Genomic DNA, 18,976 nt, shown 5'->3' with positions numbered 1-18,976 from the left:
CAAAAGGGGCGTACAACCTAAATGTGAGACAGGAATCCATCAAAATCCTAGAGGAGAACACAGGCAGCAACCTCTCTGCCCTCGGCCACAGCAACTTCTGTCTAGACACATCTTCAAAGGCAAGGGAAACAAAAGCAAAAATGAGCTGGGACTTCATCAAGATAAAAAGCTTCTGCACAGCAAAGGAAACAGTCGACAAAACCAAAAGACAACCTACAGATTGGGAGAAGTATCTGCAAATGTTTTATCAGATAAAAGGTTAGTATCCAAAATCTATATAGAACTTATCAACCACAACACCCCAAAAACACAAAATCCAGTCAAGAAACAGGCAGAAGACATGAACAAACATTTCTCCAAAGAAGACCTTCAAATGGCCAATAGACACATGAAAAATGCTCCACATCACTTGACATCAGGGAAACACAAATCAAAACCACAATGAGATACCACCTCACACCAGTCAGAAAGGTTAAAATTAACAAGTCAGGAAACGACATACGTTGGCGAGGATGTGGAGAATGGGGAACCCTCGTACACTGTTGATGGGAACGCAAGCTGGTGCAGCCACTATGGAAGATAGTATGGAGGTTCTTCACAAAGTTCAAAATAGAGCCACCCTATGACCCAGCAATTGTACTACTAGGTATTTAACCAAAGGATACAAACATAGTGATTCCAAGGGCCACCTGCACTTTATAGCAGCAATGTCCACAATAGCCAAACTATGGAAAGAGCCCAGATGTCCACTGACAGATGAATGGATAAAGAAGATGTAATACACACACACACACATACACACACACACACACACACACACACACACACACACTGGAATATTACTCAGCCATGAAAAAGAATGAAATCTTACCCTTTGCAAGGATGTAGATGGAACTAGAGGGAACTATTATGCTAGGTGAAATAAGTCAGTCAGAGAAAGACAATTATCATATGATTTCACTCATATGTGGAATTTAAGAAACAAAACAGAAGAACATAGGGGAAGGGAAGGGGAAAAAAAGACAAAAACAGAGACGGAGACAAATCATAAGAGATTCTTAACTGTAGAAAACAAACTGAGGGTTGCTGGAGGGGAGGTGGGTGGGGGGATGGGGTAACTGGGTGATGGGCATTAAGGAGGGCTTGATGTAATGAGCCCTCAGTGTTATATGAAATTGATAAATCACTAAATTACCTTTAAAACTAACAATACACTATACGTTAATTAAATTTAATTTACATTTTAAAAATGATGACATGCCACTGATTGTAAGATGTAGCCCCATTTAAGAGATGTTAAATGTGGGGGCGCCTGGGTGGCACAGTCATTAAGTGTCTGCCTTCGGCTCAGGGCGTGATCCCGGCGTTCTGGGATCAAGCCCCACATTGGGCTCCTCCGCTAGGAGCCTGCTTCTTCCTCTCCCACTCCCCCTGCTTGTGTTCCCTCTCTCGTTGGCTGTCTCTGTCAAATAAATAAAAAAATCTTAAAAAAAAAATATGTTAAATGTGGAAGTTATTATATGTCTTGTAATCTATCAAATATGATAAGTGACTTTTGGGGAATCACTAACACTTCTGGAATTTGTTTGCTCACTTATAAACAGCTACACCACTCATTCATCCTACCACATCTATTAAGTGCAACTCTGGGATAGGACTTCAGCGCTGAGCATACAGAGGTGTGCTGGTGTCCTGTCTTTGTGGGCTTTTGTTCTTCTGTTCTGCAGGATTTCTGACGGTCTTTGTTGCACTAACATTCTGTGCGTCAGTAACTTTATGACTGGATGAGTTACAGAATGAAAACAGAGAACAGAAGTCAGGAACCTGGGCTCTGATCTAGGACTGCCCTTTAATAGAGTGTGTGATCCCACTCAGCCTCAGCTTGTCCATGTATTAAGTGGGATTGTTATCATGTGTTCTGCCTACATCTGTTAAATCAAGAAGGAGCTATATTTTCTCATAGCACAGTCCTTTAAAATACACGCAGTGGGGGCGCCTGGATGGCTCGGTTTGTTAAGCGTCCAACTCTTGATTTTGGCTCAGGTCATGATCTCAGGGTCCTGGGATCTAGCCCCTTATTTGGCTCCTCACTCAGCAGGGAGTCTGTTTCTCTCTCCCTCTGTCCCTCCCCCAACTTGTGTTTGCCTGCTTTCTCTCTCTTTCGCAAATGAATGAATAAAATCTTTTTAAAAATGCATGCAGTAACAGTCAAAATAGCAAAGTAGCTATGGAAACTGTGTCCATGACAACCTATGATCCTATTGTTCTTTTCTGCTCCTGGTTCAAGAAAGTTCCAGTTTTTGTCACCTTCAGGTATTAAGCAGTATCATTTTGTGCATATAAGTGTCTAATCTGGAATAATATCAGACTTTTTCTAGGTCCAATATGGAGCTTCTTGCTCCCCAGCGGACAGCCTACTATGGACTAGTGTCTCATCTTTGCCTGGCAAACACAGTTGCCTGGCGGTGAGAGAGTAGGAAGTGAGGCTCGGGTGCTGGTTCCTGGGTTTTTCAGGGCAAGGCTATGTAAGTGTTTCCAGTGGACTGGCCGTAAGCCGTGCTAGAAAGAGAGCCAGTGTGGAGCTGAGTCAATCCTGTACAGTCCAGCCAGCCACAAGTGTGAGCAGGCTCAATATAGAGAAGCTGAAGCTATTTTTAAAATTGTTTTAAATTTATATTTTGTAGTTTCAATCTTTTTTGTTGAAGTATAGCTGACATACAATATTAGATTAGTCTCAGGTATACGACACGGTGATGCAACATTGCATACATTATAAGATGCCCACTAGGATAAATGGAGTTACCATCTGTCACCATACAAAGTTTTTACAATATCACTGATGATATTCCCTATCCTGTACTCTTCATCCCTGTGACTTCTCTATTTTATAACTGGAAGTTTGTACCTCGTAATCCCTAATTTGCCCATGCCATCCTCCCCGAACTGAAGTTATTGCTGCATGCCCAGGATCTATGGAAGACACAAATGATAAAAAGAAGGCCTCATCTGCAATAAGGAACTACAGTTGAGTGGTCTTCAGCAATGACTGTGGGACAATAAGGGATCTCAGAAGAATCTATGAAAGCCCTCAAGAATCAGCTTTAAGCACCTGCCAGTCCCAGAGACTACAAAGCCCTCTTACCACCCTGCCAGGCAAGAAAGAACTCTCCTGGCCCCACTGTCTCTAACACTTCGCCATTCTACTCAACCTTGGGGGTCAGAAATCATCATTAGCAAGCTAAGGGGAAAGGGATAGAAGCTTAAAGTAGAGAAAAGAGGAACTGTGTCTGCATTTCCTGATCTTCCCACACTCAGAAAACACTAACTAGAGAAGATTTTAACTTTGGAACTAGACATCAAATTTCTGAATTGACACTGTATTTGCTAATGCAAAATGACCTCAGGACTTTTATCACCTAAGAGAGATCAGAAAAGCTTTAATACTATCCATGTTTCCATCTTGGAACAGGGAAAACTGGTCCCACTGAGCAAGTTAAGGAGACAGTGGAGAATGAAACAGAGTGGCTATGATTGCAGCCTTCAAGTCATGCTCGCTCCATATAGTTGTGTCCAGGCCTGGCTGTCCCTTCAGGCTGTCACCTCACCTGGTCTCATGTAGTTTGTGATAGACTGATCTATAAATGCTCGAAAAGTCTATCACTCAAGTCTAACTCATTCTTGAGGAATATGAGCCAAAACAAACACAAGTTGCTATCGTTTCCTCATTAAAGGCCATAGGTCCACGCCGTCCAATATGGTAGCCATTAGCCACGTGTGGCAATAAGCACCTAAAGGGGGCCAGTCCAAATTCAGATGGTTTCTTAATTATACACACCAGATTTCAAAGACTTAGTACAAAAAAATTCGCTAATAATTTTATATTTATTACACTTTAAAATTGTATATTATTTTGTATATACCAAATTAAATAAAATATATTATTAAAATTACCTGTTGTTTGGGGCACCTGAATAGCTCAGTCAGTTAAGTGTCTGCCTTCAGCTCAGGTCATGATCTCAGGGTCCTGGGATCCAGCTCCACATCTGGTTCCCTCCTCAGTGGGGAGCCTGCTTCTCTCTCTCCCGCTCCCCCTGCTTGTGCACTCTCTCTCTCTAAAAATAAATGAATGAATGAATGAATGAATGAATGAATATAAATAAATAAGTAAATAAATAAATAAATGTGAGCCTGGGGGCAGGGGAGGGAAGCTGAGGGAAGAGTCTGCCACTGCCTCCTCCCTGCATGTCCTGACAGCATCTCCGGTCCAGCTTGCTGAAAGGTGCTGCTGCTCTCCCAGTGCCTCTTCTTAGCCTTAGATGCAGTGATCTCATTTCTGAGACTCTATCAAATTCTCAGTTGTGGGGAAGCCTTTATAAATAAAAAGTATTCATTACTATTTATAATCTTAAGGGGCTCCTGGCTGGTTTAGTGGGAAGAGCACATGACTCTTGATCTCGGGGTCGTGGGTTCGAGCCCCACATTGGGTGTAGAGATTATTAAAAAATACAAACAAACCTTAAAAAAAAATACTGGAAACAGCTTAAACACTCCATGGGAAAAACCATAAATTATGAACCATGCGCTTCATACACCATCGTAGAGCTGCGTAAGTGACATTTATTAAAACTTTGTATTAACAAGGAAGATGAAAATGTCATAATAAATTTTCAAAAAGGAATAAAGGTGGGGTGCCTGGATAGCTCAGTCCGCTGAGTGTCCAACTCTTGATTTCAGCTCAAGTCATGATCTCAGGATTGTGAGATCAAGGCCTGTGATGGGCTCTGCGCTGGGCGTGGAGGCTGCTTGAGATCCTCTGTCCTTCCACCCCTCTTCCACTCACTCACTCGCACTCTCTCTCTCCCTCAAAAAAAAAAAGAAAGAAAGGAATGAAGGAATACACAATTACATATGCAATTGGTGATAAAAAGCATACATTCCCCCCCAAAAAAGCCCCAAAAATCTAGCCATGAAGACAAGAAAAAGTGTTTGTGAAAAATGGAACCATGATTGTTTTCGTCAGCCTTCTCCACAGAAATGAACCAAGAGGAGATACATAGAGAGAACTGGCTCATGCAGCTGTGGAGGCTGCAGGCTGGAGACTCAGAGAAGAGCCGACACTGCAGTTCAAGTGGGAGGGCAGTTTGGAGCCAACATTCCCTCTTCCTCCTTGGGGGAGTCAGCCTTTTTCTGTTCGGGCTTTCAAATGATTCAATGAGGCACACCCACGATTACAGAGGGTAATCTGCTTTATCCAAAGTCCACTGGTTTAAATGTTAATTTCGGGGGCGCCTGGGTGGCACAGCGGTTAAGCGTCTGCCTTCGGCTCAGGGCGTGATCCCGGCGTTCTGGGATCGAGCCCCACATCAGGCTCCTCCGCTATGAGCCTGCTTCTTCCTCTCCCACTCCCCCTGCTTGTGTTCCCTCTCTCGCTGACTGTCTCTATCTCTGTCGAATATATAAATAAAATCTTAAAAAAAAAAAAAAGAAAGAAATTTAAACGTTAATTTCATCTAAAAAAATAATTTCTCAGGATCACCTAGAAAATGTCTGACTAAATATCTGGGTACTATGGCCTAGTCAAGTCGACACAAAATTAACCATCACAATGACCTAGGATTTAATAATCTCTGATTTACTTTCTAAATATTTTGCTGTTGTCCAAAACGCATATGGTAATGATGATTTACCTTTATGATAGAAAAAAACCTATAAACACATTTTAAAACACAGTTTCCTTGGAGTAGGCCCAGGGTGTCAGGTGCGGGGTGTTTTTTCCAAGACCGCACTGCCTCTCTGACCCCTTCCGTGGCTCTTCTCACCTCCTGCCTTCTGTCATTAGTTATGCCCAGCATGTGTCTTCCTCTGCTAAACGGTAAACTCTTAGAGGTCAGCAACCAAGTCTTACTTTTTTTTTTTTTTTTTTTTTTTAAGTGGGCTCCACGCTGGGTGTGGGCTTGAACCCACGATGCTGAGATCAAGACCTGGGCTGAGATCAAGAGTTGGATGTTCAACTGACTGAGCCAACCAGGCGCCCCAAGTCTTACTCCTTTTTGACTTTCCCTCATCGTAGGAAGCTCTTCCATCAGTAATTGTTTTCCCATTAAATTAAACTAAATTGAGGGACACCTAGCTGGTTCAGTCAGTAGGGCATGAGACTTTTGATCTTGAGGTCGTGAGTTCAAGCCGTATGTTGCATGTAGAGAATACTAAAAAAATAAATAAACTTAAAAAAGAATAAGAACTGTAGGAGATAATCTTCATTCATTCAGCCCCAGGTGATATGCTGCTTCCCAAGCCTGCAGCCTCCAGAGAGGCCCGGTTATGGGCGAGTGCAAGGAACCTGTGTTCCAGCTTCTTTGCAAGGTCAACATGATAAGATTTTTCTACCTCTGTTGAAATTTTTTAGAAATTATTATTGATTTTCTCTAATGCTTTCTGCAATTCCTTTGAATTTTAATTTATTGTTCATGGTTTAACTTCCTTCTTACTTCTTGCTAATGTAATGTTGGTACATCTGCTTTGCTTATTTCTGATAAGTTCCCATAAATGGAGGGAATTTCTATAAACTAAATCCATCTTGCTTTGATTTTCAATATGTTGGGAAACAATTTCCAAAGGGGAAAAACGCTGCTCTCAAGACACAATTAAAATTTTACTTTAAAGTGATGTCAACTCCTTGATATATAAATAAAGGCAAGTATGGGATGACAGTAACTGTAATACTATGTTGTGATAAAGATCTCAAACTCAGCCAACATAAAAGAAACTGATTTTTGGGTGGGGAGATGGGGTAACTGGGTGATGGGCATTAAGGAGGGAACTTGATGTAATGAGCACTGGGTGTTATACACAACCGATGAATCACTAAACTCTACCCCTAAAAATAATAATACACTATATGTTAACCAAACTGACTTTATTTTTTTAAAAGATTTTATTTATTTATTTGACAGAGAGAGAGACAGCCAGCGAGAGAGGGAACACAAGCCGGGGGAGTGGGAGAGGAGGAACCAGGCTTCCCAGCGGAGCAGGGAGCCCAATGCGGGGCTCGATCCCGGGACTCTGGGATCACGCCCTGAGCTGAAGGCAGACACTTAATGACTGAGCCACCCAGGGGCCCCCAAACTGAACTGAACTAAAAAAATTTTTTTTAAAAGAAACTGATTTTTTGAACAATACCCAGAGGAGAAAATAAAGATGTGCCAAGTGTTGTCTGGCCTTTAAATTTGGTTGGTGGTTCTAGGTATTTCTGGAGGAGCTTCTCATCTGTGGTATCTCAGGTGCTTGGGATTCTGAGGAACTCCCACTGAGAGCAGGAATTTTTTTCCATTACATCCTACATAGTGACTTTCTAGCCTCTGCCCAAACACAGAATGTAGAAACTGAGGGTGAAAAAAGAAAAAAATCTATGAACCTGGAAATCTGGTTGCTCAAAGAGGAAAGACATTCAGAATCCATGAAAGGAGGAGGGGATCTGGAGATCAGGAAACTATAAAACTGGGTCCAGAAAAGGTTTTCTATCATGAAAGAGAATTTCTGATGAGACAAATGCAAATGTGGCTTAAGGTGGTGTTGGTGGAAGGTTACTGGCAGGCGTTACAGGTAGACAGTCTCCACAAATGCTCCACAGCTGAGCTCTTAAGGTTCTGGAAGAATCTATAAATAACTCAAATGGTTTTTCCTGATGACCCAATGAACTTGCTCAATCAGCCAATCTCAGCTAACCCAAAGAAAAGAAAAACTAAACTCACTGTTCCCCAACTGCCCGTATCTTTCCCTCTCCCCTCTCCTTTCTCTCTCTTATGAATCCTGTTTCAGTCTTTGTATGTCGGCCATCAGAGAGGCCTGGCTATTCTCCTCTATGCGCACTACTTTTTTCTGCTACCATGGACTTACTGTACAATTCCTCTATTTCCTAACTTCTGAACTTTGCTTCCTCATTCCAAATCAAGGCCCTTCCAGCCTCGTGCCTAATCACCACCACCATCACCATCACCACCACCAGCTCCACCACCGTCACCATCACACTGACTATTAATTACCATCAGCAGCACCATCGTTACCATCATTATCACTACCATTTAGTTCCTGTAAGAACAAAAAGTACAGCTAATCCTCACAATATTCTTTTTTTTAAGATTTTATGTATTTATTTGTCAAAGAGAGAGAGTGAGAGCACAAGCAGGGGGAGCGGCAGGCAGAGGGAGAAGCAGGCTCCCCACCGAGCAAGGAGCCCGACACAGGACTTGATCCCAGGAGCCTGGGATACTGACCTGAGCCAAAGGCAGACGCTTAACATACAGAATTACCCAGGTGTCCCAACTCTCACAACATTAAGAAAGTACTGTGATTCCCCTCTGAGGAAATGAAGTCAAATAACCTGTACAGAGTTACACATTTAGTAAGTCACACAACCAAGATTTAAACCTAGGTTTGTTTGGGGCGTGTGGTTGGCTCAGTCGGTTAATGGTTCTTGGTTTCGGCTCAGGTCATGATCTCAGGATTGTGGGATTGAGCCCTGCGTTGGGCTCCTCACTCAGCAGGGAGTCTGCTTGAAGATTCTCTCCCTCTGCCCTTTCCCCTGCTCTCTCTCTGTCTCTCTCTCAAAATAAATAAATAAATCTTAAAAAACAAAACAAAACAACCTAGGGTTGTTTGATTCCAAAGCCCAAACTCTTACCCATTATGCTATGCTGCTTTCCAAATTCTCTTTCTACTACAAACCACTTTTATAGTTCTATTTTTTAGTGTGATTCTCTTTTTTTTAAAGATTTTATTTATTTATTTGAGAAAGAGAGTGAGCGAGCACACACAAGCAGGGGGAGGGGCAGAAGGAGAGGGAGAAGCAGGACCTCTGTTGAGCAGGGAGTCTGAAGCAGAGCTCGATTCCAGGACCCCGAGACCATGACCTGGGATGAAGGCAGACCCTTAACCAACTGAGCCACCCAGGTACCCATTTTAGTGTGAATTCTTAATAGAAAGAATCTGGTTGGTTTGGCTCAATTTTTAGTACCATGCCATATTACTAGACACTGGCCAGCTTATTGATCGACTGACCATGAATCAGGTACTCATCTCTGGACCAATCAGAGGACACAGGGTGCCTGGGGCTGTGCTCTCAGCAGAGCCTGTGTGTGGAACAGATGCTATGATTGGCACGGCCAGTGCATATGTCAGTGTCTGACTTCTCCTGGGAGTTTGTTCAAGAGAACAATTTATAATGTGCATTGATAGACACTTCTTCTCTTTCCACAGATTATTTGAAATGGTTTATAACAAAAACACAATTATGAAATAATAATATATAAATACACATGAAAACATTTAAAACATACAAAATGAGGCAAAAGAGAATAGAAATATTCCAAACCTTAAAAGGATGAAAATATTGAAGTACTTGCAAAAATTAGTGTTTTAAGCTTTTTGGGGCAACCAGCACAAAAAGAAAAATATGGGCAGCCTATAGTACATATGAGGAAAAGTAAAGCAACCTTTCCCAGCAGTAAATTCTAAAATAAATTTTTCACATGAGGTCCTTAATAAGGGTACTAGGTAACGTAAAGCTAAAAGTCTTCAGCAAATTTTCTGTAGCAAATTCAATAATCGATTTCATATGCTTTTTCACTATAGCAAACCTAGCCAAGGAGAAGGCAGAGCATTAAGACACAGAGTAATGGAAGAGATTCCAGGAAGCGCTAAAAAAAGTCCTACAAAGATAGAGATGTCCATGATCCAGGGACAGAAATTGGAGAACTTAGGAGAAAAATCACATGCTCCTTATACAATCATCTCTAAAATATCCTTTATCTCCATTGGACTATCATTAGGAACTGTATACCAGAAATCCTAGTTTATACTCTCTGTTAGGTAATTTTAGGATGTTTGGTTTCCATTGCTGACTGAGATTGGTTACTTTTTCTTTTCTTTTTTTTTTTTTTAAGATGTTATTTATTTATTTGACAGAGAGATAGAGAGAGAGCATAAGTAGGCAGAACCACAGGCAGAGGCAGAGGGAGAAGCAGACTCTCCGCTGAGCAGGGAGCCCGACACGGGGCTCGATCCCAGGACCCTGGGACCATGTTCAGAGCCAAAGGCATCTGCTTAACTGACTGAGCCACCAAGGTGCCCCAAGTTACTTTTTCTTTTTAAAAAAAATGTATTTATTTTTATTTATTTTTTATTGAAGTACAGTTTACACACAATGTTACATTAGTTTCGGAAGTATAACATTTGACAAGTCTATACATTATGCTGGGCTCACCACAAGTACACCTGCCACTATACAACTCTATTACGTGATCATTGACTCTATTCCCTATGTTGTACCTTTTATTTCTGTGACTCAGTCCATAACTGGAAGCTTCTATCCCCCAGTCCCTTTCATCCATTTTGCCCATCCCTCTACCCCCACCCCTCTAGCGATCATCAGTTTGTTCTCTGTGTTTATGGGTCTGTTTCTGCCTTTTGTTTTAGCCACCTTTTCTTAAAAGCTCAGTTGGGCAGGTAACAGGTCTACACTGCTCCATGGAAACCAAGGCCCTCAGCCTATGCTCCCAGCTGGACAGAAACAATGCAGCAGTCTATGCAGAAACACCAAAGCCAGGACGTCCTGCAGGAAACTGTTTCGGATCGCTCCAGCTCATGAACAGCAATGAACAAGCCACATCACGAAGCATCACTACAGCAAAACAGACCTAGTCCCTGACTTCATGTTGTTCATAGAAGAGCTAAAAACCTTATCTTGAATAAAATAAGTCAAAGCAGGTACTACCAGTCACCTGCTACAAAGAGAAATATCTCAGAAATTACTCATCAAATCCTCTGAGGATGACAAGGAACCCTGCAAAATGTATGTAATTAATTTTCTGTATACTTACTTGAGATATCCAAATTAATTGTAGAAAACGTCTGCCAAAGACAATTATTTTAATTTATGTAATAATACTGTGGCTATTTATTTTATTTAGTTATCAGGATCATTCATCTCTTAAAACCAGGATCCTTCCTGGCTGAAGTTAATAAAACCATGTCTACAGCCCACTTTTGTTCTTTTTTTTTAATTTAAATTCAGGTTAGTTAACACATAGTGTATTATTAGTTTCAGGGGTAGAATTTAGTGATTCATCAGTTGCACATGTGTTGGGTGCTCCTTACATCACGTGCCCTCCTTAATGTCCACCATCCAGTTACTCCACCCACCTCCCCGCCAGCAACTCTGTGTTTGCTACAGTCTCTTATGGTTTGTCTCCCTCTCTGTTTTTATCTTCTTTTATTTTTCCTTCCCTTCCCCTATGTTCATCTGTTTTGTCTCTTAATTTCCACATATGAGTGAAATCATATGGTATTTGTCTTTCTCTGACAGACTCATTTCGCTTAGCATAATAGCTCCCTCTAGTTCCATCCCAGGTCATTGCAAATGGCAAGATTTCATTCTTTTCGATGGCTGAGTCATATTCCATTATATACATACACCACAGCTTCTTTCTCCATTCCTCTGTCAATGGACATCTTCCCATAATTTGGCTATTGTGGACATTGTGCAGCACACTTCCCTTCTTTGGCAGCCCCATGACCCTGGTCTATTTAAAACCATGTTTGAACTGTTGAGATAGTGGTTTAAAAAGGAACTGGAAATTTTTTAATAAAGGAAATGATTTGACTTTTAGAGGGTGTGGTGAGACAGCCCTGTCATATACTAATGAGGGGGACAGTCTCTTTGGCAGTACTTACATAACACGCACCAAGAGTCAACACATACCAAAACATCCCTTGTACACGGTGCTCATGGCAGCATTACTCACAAGAGTGACACATTTGACAAACCCAACGAAAGAGAACATCGCGTGGTGTTACATTAGGCAGCTATCTAAAATTATTTTATGAAGAATTTTTAGGGGCCCCTGGGTGGCTCAGTCAGTGAAGCATCTGCCTTCAGCTCAGGTCATGATTCCAGGGTCCTGGGATTGGGTCCCACATCAGGCTCCCTGCTTGGTGGGAAGTCTTCTTCTCCCTCTACCCTTCCTCTTGCTTGTGCATGCTCTCACTGTCTCACACTTTCTCCCAAATAAATAAATCAAATCTTTTTAAAAGAGAATTTTTAAAGGTAAGATATTGTTTACAACATAACGTTCAGTATAAGGAACAGATGCCCATTGAATGAAAAAATATCAAAATGCTAGCAATATTTATGGATTGTGTTGAAGATTATTTTTATTTTCTTATATATGTATAATTTCTCCCTTAAGATTCCAAACTCAATAAATATTATTACTTTTTTAATGAAAAGGAAAGTTATTGAGCAAAAGAGAGTCTCTTCTACAAATCTTTTTTTTTTTTTTTGAGAGAGAGAAAGAGAGAATGTGCATAAGCAGGACAGTGGGGGCGGTGAGCAGAGGGAGAAGGAGAGAGAGAATCTTAAGCAGATTCCTTGCCCAGCACGGAGCCCAACGAGGGGCTCAGCCTCACAATCCTGAGATCATGACCTGATCCAAAAACAAGAGGTGGATACCTAACCGACTGGGCTACCCAGGCACCCCATCTCTTCCACAGTTCTTAAGATTGCTGTCAGATCCATCCAAATACCCTTTCTGCAGTCCTTGCTTTGGCAGCAATACAAGAAAACCCAGGTATTTTATGAGCATCAGTGGCGGAGACTGTATATTTGCCTATTTATTTTGGCTCAGCTTTGTTTCCCATCATTAGAGGCCAACTAAAATAAATTGGAGACCGTAAACTCACATTGTTCCCAGAAGATCTCTCCACAGGATGACATATCAGTCAGAGTTCTTGGCTGTCTCATCATGTAGCGAAGCATCTTGTTGGAAATGCATTAAGTCATAATGCCAAAGCAGAGACCTAAGTGCCAAAGAAAGGGAAAATAGAAAGAACGGTTTCATGGCATTTGCTTCTACATGGCACAGTTGACCCATGCGAGGTAGCTCGAGTCCAGCACAGCCACACTACAAACTCAACTGGGGCTTCTGACTTAATATGGCTGATGGAACCCACACACATTTGTCTCTGCTCCCACCAGAAAGCCCACCAAAATTTGGTAAAGGTTTTTTAAAAGGCAAGAAACTACAGGGAAGAAAACAACCAGGAAACTATATAATCTATGTAAACATATAAGTGAATAAATCAAGATCTGGACGGTAAATGGATAAACAGATAAGCAGATAAGAGACAAGTAAAGGCAAGCTCACAGTGGGAAAATCCTGGAAGCAGGCTGATTTCACAGAGCAGAACCCCAGAAATAGTAAGGAATGAAGATAACAAGTACCTCTGAATGCAAGGATGCAAGAGGCCTGGAAACAGACATTGAACATCCAGGCAAGAAGCCAGGAGAGCCCCAGAACCCCTAAGTCACATGCACGGCGGTGTGTCTCCCACAGCCCACCCTAATACGTGCTTTATTAGTGGAGAGGGAGGTCCAGAGAACTTTTCTGAAAATAGAATTATCTAAAAGTCTGCATACAAAATGGCAAGACCTCCAGGTCTTCTTTCTCCGTCAGTTCTGAGAACTTGCTGGCCAGACTTGCCCTCAGAAGAGTAACAAAGAAATCGCCTCTGGAGAGACTGATCAGACCAAGAAAAACCCTGCAAACTCCAGCAGTAGGGGTGCTGTGCTGTTGTCATGTGGCTTCAGTCCCACTCTTCTAGTCTCTCTTTTGCCAGCTGCTCCCTCTTAGGCAGAGAGAGAGCCCTCAGGGCTGGAGTAAGAAGAAGAGACTTGCTCCCTCGTGTTTGTTCCCCAATCCTGTCAGCACACCACAGAAGGGACAGCTGGTTCCAGTAGCAGTTGCTGGGCCCAAACTAGTTCTTTCACACTCCCAGCACAAGCCCATCACTCCACCTCAGAGACACCAACTCAGGGGTCAAGCCCCACTCAGAGGTCTGAGTTCCAGCTCCATGGGGCCCCTGCAAAAATAGATTCTACTCTTTAATAATCCCAAGCTCCTTTGTTCCCCAGCCTTAGTGATGGGTAGCTGCTTCCTGCACTGCCTGCCTCTGTGGTCCCTCATTGCTCCTTTTTGTCTTTTTTGGATCTCAATACATGGTTAACAATTCTTTATATAAAATGATCTGTTTAGGGGTAACCGAGTGGCTCACTCCATTAAGCTCCAATTCTTGATTTTGGCTCATGTCATGATCTCAGGGTCGTGAGGTCGAGCCCTGTGTCAGGCTCCACACGGAGTGTGGAGACTGCTTGAGATTCTCTCTCTCCCTCTGCCCTGCCCCTGCTTGCATGTGTGCTCTCTCTCTAAAAAAAGAGAAAAATGATCTGTTTAACTATATGGAGTTTTTTCTTTCACCTGACTGGACCCTGAATGCAGGATCTTCTGGAGAAACAGTCCAGCCCAATCGCACTATAGTGAAGCCCACTGAAAAAAACCACCAACATATGTTGTTATCAAACAGCTTAAACTACAAGCCAAGGACTACCATACCAGTCCAGGTCCAATCAAGAGACAGCAGTCAAGCCCTAATTTGAGCAAGGTGAGTTTAATGTAAAGAATTACTGACTTGTAAAAAGGAGTAGCCAAAAAACATACGGAGAACCTAAAGCGTAGTCCAGGGCTGAGAGAGCACACCTGAAGGATGACAAGCCTGGAAGGGCTTCCCCCACCCCGAAGCTGGGTTCAGACCTCCCTGGAAAGGATGCGGTTGAGCCCCTGTGTGACAGATAATTTCACTGGGATGCCCAGGCCAACGCAGTTGTGGGCAGGCAGGAAACACGCCTTTGGGGTGGAGCAGAGGCACCAAGGGAGTCGGGCATTAGGAGCCCACTCCATGCAAAGCCTGGGGCACGCAGCGTACGTGTCAGGACTAGCTCATTAAGGAAATGCATACTCTCGGCATGGGGCTGAGTCGGAGCCCACTGGATGTGCCCACCAGGGATTCTCATGGGTTGTGCAGCTGGAGCTACAAGAATCAAAAACTGCAGCTCCTTGGAACCAGAAGTCCCTTCCTCCCACACGTCCCACCAGCGCCCTCTCCTGACAAAGATAAATCTCGTGCTGGCTGCAAAGGAGAAATGCTCACAGCGCTATTCTCAAGCTCAGGTAAGAAGATAGATTTCCAGCGGAGAGAAAACACACTGATAACCAGCAGAGTGACCATTTGGGGCCACTAAAATGAAAGATAGGGATTGAAAATACAGGAATTGAGGAACTTTGAAGAAATAGAGACAGTGCAAAGAACTAAAAAATAAAACCCACAATATTTTCATAAAAATAAGAGAAGATATTGTCTCCATGAAAGAAGAATGAGAGGCTATGAAAATGAACATTAAGAGAATTAAAAGGCAACATTTTTAATTAAAAACATAATTCAAAAAAATATAAATAAATTGGGGCAACTGGGTGGCTCAGTCATTAAGCGTCTGCCTTCGGCTCAGGGCATGATCCCAGGGTCCTGGGGTCGAGCCCCACATCGGGCTCTCTACTCCACTGTGAGCCTGCTTCGTCCCCTCCCACTCCCCCTGCTTGTGTTCCCTCTCTCACTGGCTGTCTCTCTCTCTGTCAAATATAAATAAAATCTTTAATATATATATATAAAATTCCAAAGGCAAAAATGCCCATTTAAAGTTGATGAAATCTTAAAAAGAAGCCAAGAATAAAGAAATTAAATGATATAGAAAACATATAGGAGGCAATGCATTTTTTTTTCAGGGCATTGGGTTGCCGTAGGTAGTTTCCGTACTTGAAATCCCAGAAATCTCTGTCCATCTATCATACTAACAAAATAGGTTCATAGTTTTCAAAGGGTTGCCCTTTGACGAGGAAGTGCTTCGAGTCCGTTCCAAGCCAACTTTGTGGTGTAAGAATCTGTAGTTTTCTGGTCTAATTTGCTTGCAGAGAGCTGAAAATCACTGGAGAGGCAAAAACCTGAAACATTCCTGCAGACTCTCACTATAGAGAGCAGTACTGGCAGAAGCTAAAAAGATAATCCAGAGACACACGCCCTGAGCAAGGAGCGGGCTAAAAGGCCAGTGCATGTGATTATCTGAGAAGTTATCCGCATCATCTTTTAATGAGAGACATTTCTCACTTACATGGGCTTTCTAACAATCAGATTTAGGTGGTGGGAAACACCATTAAAACAGGGGAAGGGGGGCACCTGGGTGGCTCAGTCGGTGAAGCGTCTGCCTTCAGCTCAGGTCATGATCTCAGGGTCCTAGAATCCAGCCCCACATCAGGCTCCCTGCTCAGTGGGAAGTCCGCTTCTCTCTCTCCCTCTGTCCTTCCACTGTCCCCCCAAGGGCGCTCTCTCTGTCTCAAATAAATAAAATATTTAAAAATAATTAAAAAATAAAATAGAGGGAACATCCTATATTCTAGGCCCTGAGAGTAATCAGCTCATTTTTTGAGGATGAAGTCCCTTCTGAAGAAATACACTATTGTCTTTTAGGAAGAAGGCCACAGGAGCACAGGAACTCAACAACACTCAAGTGGGTTAAAACTCCCAGAAATTTGTCTCCTGGGGGGCGGGGTCCGCTGTGAGGGGCAGCAAGCTGAGAGGAGGGAGGCCCCTGTTTCTTCATTGGTCAGGGACATCATAGCCTCACCCACAGGGTCACATCCCCTCTAAGCACATGCCAGAGAAAGAAAGGCCCCAGCTCCTGGGGCCAGCACGGCTAACACCCCAAGCGCTGAGGGTTGGTGTGGACGGGAAGGACAGGAGAATCAGGGAGCAAAAGAGAAGAGGCAGGGGCGAGGAAAGTGCAGCAAGTGGCAAAGGAACGGAGAAGGGGGAGAAGGGCGTCGTAGAGAGGCCGCCACCAGGGAGACTCCTGAGCGAAGACCAGCAGGAGGCTGCGCTCCCGCTCGCGAAGAGAAGCAGCAGCACCCAGACTTGCAGNGCCGCCACGTCCTGCCCTGGGACAGCCCCACGCTCAGCCCGACGCCTTGGCGAGAGATGGGAGCAGAACAGGACCTCCTCGGGCAGAAGCGCAGCGGCTGCTGCAGCTGCCTGGGGCTCCCAGCCCTTCCTTAAGAGCAATTTTTACAGTTCTGGGCTGCCCAGGTGCCTTCCGCAGGCCCTCCCGGTTACTAGAAGAGTCTCTCGCCAGCTGCGAGGTGGGCGCCACCCAGCCTTGCCCCGACGGAGCGTGGGCACGTGCCCCTGGGCAGGGTGGGGAGCGGAGGGGCAGGGCTCCCGGCAGAGGCATTGACCGAGGTATCATCGCGAAAATCAAATGTGAGCGCGGGGGTAGGCTCCGCAGACGGGAGAAGCGAGCGGTTTGTTGCTGCTCAGCCTAAAGCAGAGATCGGAGTTGCCCGCGGGGCTGTCAGTTTGCCGTCGTTTACCTGTGCGAGCGGAGGAAATCTGAGGGTGGAGGAGATCCAGGGCTTAAGTCTCAGTCTGGGGGAAGAAGATAGGCTGGTAGTGGCGGCTGTGTCACTGAGCCGGGCAGGAAGCTCAGCCCACAAGAGAACCAGAGCTGGACGGTGGCTGAAGCGCACGGGGAGGAGGAGAAGGCGATGGAACCCTGGCTCCTACTTTTATTTTTTTTTTTTAAAGGTTTTATTTATTTATGTGACAGAGAGACAGCCAGCGAGAGAGGGAACACAAGCAGGGGGAGTGGGAGAGGAAGAAGCAGGCTCCCAGCGGAGGAGCCCGATGTGGGACTCGATCCCGGAACGCCGGGATCACGCCCTGAGCCGAAGGCAGCCGCCTAACGACTGCGCCACCCAGGCATCCCAAGGAGACCTGGCTCCTACTTTTAGAACTTTGGGAAGCACATGTATTCAAATCGGAGCACAGATGTTTGCCCCTATTTCCCACGGCGGCCGCCTTTCCCGCTTGCACAGCGACCGGAAGTCGCGGCCCGTTGCCGCATCCCAGCCTCAGCCTGCCCTCTAGTGGAAGAGTGCGGCGGGACAGGAGCGCGAACGGGGGCGGTCCTCCCCACTTGGGAGAAGCGTAGTGAGGATGTGCTGACGGCTGGCTTGGCAGTAAGAGAACGGCAATCGTTGTAGACCTATATGAATCATCTCATTTAATCCACACAAGGAAGAGGTGGCATTTATTATTAGCTACATTTTACACATAAGGAAACTAAGACTTAGAGAGCTTCTCTAACCCAACAGAGACTACTGCCAAAATTAAATGTGTTCGTACAATAAACTGTCCTCTCAGTATCTCCTGAGTGCTGGTTCCTTTCTTTCGCCTTCCCTGGGCAAGCATTACAAACGGGTTTACCTCCTATAAAATGAAGCAAGAGAATTGACTGCACTCCGAGTCTTGCCCGGGAAGCTCCCTTCTGAGTTTTCGAGCAATCCCCGCTCCTAGGAAAGAAACTGGGACAGACAGAAGATATTGCTCAATCCCTGGTTTAGGGACCATTGAAGTCCTGAGGTGGAGTACTCTGGCCCACCACCCAGGGAGCCCACCTCCTTGTAGCAAGATTCCTGGAAGAGAAGGACAAATGCCAATCAGAATGTTGCCTGTTGACCAAGAAATCATAGTCAGGAGAGGTGAATATTTGGGGAACATTTCCTCCAGGTCACAGCAAAACCCAGTCCTGAAATAAAACATGGTGTTTATTCATTTATACCAGCCTGTTTTAAACATAATCGAAAATAGCTTGAACAAAAAATTTCAACTAGTGCCTGGCAGGCTCAGTCGGTAGACCACATGACTCTTGGTCCCAGAGTTGTAAGTTTGAGCCCCACATTGGGTGTAGAGATTACTTAAAAATAATTAAAAAAAAAAAATTACAACGAGGGAAAATGAAAAGTTAGAAAAAACAGATAAGGGGATGCCTGAGTGGCTCGGTTGGTTAAGTGTCTGACTCTTGATTTTGGCTCAGGTCATGATCTCAGGGTCATGAGATCAAACCCCAGGTCCAGGCCTGTGCTCAATGGAGAGTCTGCCTGAGATTCTCTCTCTCTCCCTCAGCCCCTCCCCCTGCCCATGCTCTCTCACTCTCTCTCTAAATAAATAAATAATATCTTTTAAAAAATGAAAGAAA

The 18,976-nt window shown here is 44.0% G+C and overlaps 1 long non-coding RNA gene across 1 annotated transcript; it reads right to left on the bottom strand.

The window, feature by feature from the left end:
* Window positions 1-4,597: 4,597 nt before the first annotated feature.
* Window positions 4,598-17,507, bottom strand: LOC103665014. Its single transcript, XR_569213.2, has 3 exons — window positions 17,310-17,507; window positions 12,739-12,855; window positions 4,598-4,861 (listed from the first exon to the last, which is right to left on the bottom strand). It is a non-coding gene; the product is annotated as an uncharacterized LOC103665014 (long non-coding RNA).
* Window positions 17,508-18,976: the final 1,469 nt, after the last annotated feature.

The sequence above is a fragment of the Ursus maritimus genome, unplaced genomic scaffold (assembly GCF_017311325.1).
Source record: "Ursus maritimus isolate PB19 unplaced genomic scaffold, ASM1731132v1 scaffold_30, whole genome shotgun sequence".
NCBI lineage: Eukaryota > Metazoa > Chordata > Mammalia > Carnivora > Ursidae > Ursus > Ursus maritimus.
The sequence above is the reverse complement of the archived record's forward strand: the minus strand, read 5'-3'. Positions and strand labels throughout refer to the sequence as shown.